General features: G+C 40.7%; 1 non-coding gene across 1 annotated transcript; it reads left to right on the top strand.

Moving 5' to 3' along the window:
* Positions 1 to 1,505: 1,505 nt before the first annotated feature.
* On the top strand, positions 1,506 to 1,612 carry LOC133297040 (small nucleolar RNA R71). Its single transcript, XR_009749597.1, has one exon. It is a non-coding gene; the product is annotated as a small nucleolar RNA R71 (small nucleolar RNA).
* The last annotated feature ends 878 nt before the right edge of the window (positions 1,613 to 2,490 follow it).

Here is a 2,490-nt window from a genome sequence, read left to right as displayed (position 1 = left end):
TGATTCCCAAAGCTCTACATACTGTCAACGACATCAAGTTTATACTGGCTCCCAAATCGCACAATGCCTTTCCCACCTCCACATCTCCTATAGCAATAGAGATACTGAAGCTTCCAGGATCTTTCATTTTTGTTGGAAGCTTCTTCTGGATTAGGGCACTACACTCTGCTGTTAGGGCCACTGTCTCACCATCAGTTAATTTCCTCTTCTTAGTAAGAAGATCCTTCATGAACTTTGCATAGTGAGGCATATTTTCCAGTGCTTCAGAAAATGGTATGTTAATTTGTAAATTTTTGAAGATATCCAGAAATCTTGCATAGTGCTGTTTCTGAATCTCTTGCTTCAACCTCTGAGGGTAGGGAACTTTAGCATAGGGAGATAAAATAACTGGCTGTTCTTTCTTGTCAGCCATCTTCTTCTTTTCCCACTTCATCATCTTTTGTGGGGAAGCATTTTTACCAACTTCTACCTCTCCTTCATTCTTATTGTCCTTCCCTTCCTCTTCTTTATCAATTCCAACTATAACATCTCTAACAACTACTTCCTTCTCACTTTTCTCATTTCTCATCTTCTCTACTTCATCATCAGAGACTACATCTTCAACCACAACCTCTTCTTCATTCTTTTTATTTTCCACATTCTTTTTCACTGGTTGAAGTACCAACCCACTTCTTGTCATAATTGCTTTACAGTGCTCCTTAGGATTCACTAGTGTATCACTTGGAAATTTCCCTTGTGGTCTCTCTGATATCTGTCTTGATAATTGACCAATCTGGGTCTCCAAATTTCTGATTGATGCTTCCTGATTTCTGAAAGAAGTTCTGGTCTCCTGCATGAATGCAGTTGTCTCTTCCCTGAATGAATTAGACCCCTGGATATAATCCTGAGTTGTCTTAGATAACTGAGCAAACGCTTTCTCCCATGCAGCAGGATCACTTGACTGCTCCTTCATATGTGGTGGTGGAGGATGTAATGGTGGATTCAATTGATGGTTGGAACTATAGCTGAATCCTGGGTGTTGATTCTTGTTCTTCCATGGTGGCATATAAACATTCCTTCCCTGATTGTTGTAGTTCCTTTGATTATTCTGATCATACCACACTCCATTCACCTCTGCTTGTTCTGGTGATCCCCCATAATCACACTCCTCTGTCACATGGCCCTTGCCACAGATAGCACATACACTCTTTGTTTCCACAGAAGCTACCTTTTGTGAAGAGAGTTGCTTAATAAGGGTATCTAATTGTTGCTGTTGTTGTCTCTGTGTCTGCATCAGTTGATCATTCCTTGCCAACAGAGCATCATACCCATCCAACCTGATGACTCCTGTCCTTCTGTCAGCCACTGGGGCATTATCAAATTCTTGAGATGCTAATGACTCAAAGATATCCAAGGCTTCTTGAGGGGTCTTGGTAGTCAATGATCCACCAGCAGTGGCATGCACCAAGGTTCTAGTGTTAGTGGTCATTCCTTGCAGGAAGATTGCTGCTTGTTGCCATGCCTCAATTCCATGCTGTGGACATTTCCTCAACAAAGTCTTGAATCTCTCCCAAGCCTCATAAATGGATTCTGACTCTTTCTGCTTAAAGCTTGTAATCTCATCCTTCAACTTGGCCCTCTTGGATGCTGAGAAAAACCTCTGCAAGAACTTGGTTTGCAGATCATCCCAAGTTGTTATACTTCCTTGTGGCAATGATTGCAGCCATCTCCTTGCATCATCCGTCAGTGAATGAGTGAATAGTCTCAACAGAATTGCATCTCTTGTGACACCATTTATCTTCACAGTATCACTCAACAATAGAAAGTTCTCTATGTGCAAGTAAGGGTCCTCTGCACTGGTTCCAGCAAACTGATCCTTCTGCACCAAATGTATCAAAGCAGGCTTCAATTCAAAGTTGTTGGGCTCCACTGTTGGGCGCACAACACTCCCAATTGGAGGAATCACTGCAGGAGTCATGTACTCTCCCAGTGTCCTCTGTGGTGGTGGTGGTCTGTGATTCTCTGCCATTATCTCTTCCTGATTAACCGTACTTGATTCACCAATTTCTTGCAACTGTCTCCTTTGCCTGGCTGCCCTTTTGTGCTTCCTCAATGTCCTTTCTAATTCTGGATCATACAACAACAAATTCGGATCAAGTGTACCTCGCATATACCAGAATCAAAATTGACCAGAAACTTAACATAAACTAAAATACCGAAAATAAAAGGATTCAATCTCAGAATTCTATAGTATCAGTTAGTGTTGAAAAACAAATTCCCCGGCAACGGCGCCAAAAACTTGTTGGACATTTAGCAAGTGCACTAGTCGTACAAGTAATAAAATGATGAGTAAAGATCGTTCCCACGAGGAATTGTGTTCAAACACCAATATACCATAGAAAACTAATTTGAATCAAATAAGAGTTTGTAAAAATCATGAATAATTTGTCACCAGAAAATTGATTGTAAGTAATTTGACACAAAGTAAATATGGATTAGGAATTAATAAAA

The sequence above is a fragment of the Gastrolobium bilobum genome, unplaced genomic scaffold (genome assembly GCF_033153095.1).
Source record: "Gastrolobium bilobum isolate Gb01-03AN ecotype WA unplaced genomic scaffold, APGP_CSIRO_Gbil_v1 utg446717, whole genome shotgun sequence".
NCBI classification, from domain to species: domain Eukaryota; kingdom Viridiplantae; phylum Streptophyta; class Magnoliopsida; order Fabales; family Fabaceae; genus Gastrolobium; species Gastrolobium bilobum.
The sequence above is the reverse complement of the archived record's forward strand: the minus strand, read 5'-3'. Positions and strand labels throughout refer to the sequence as shown.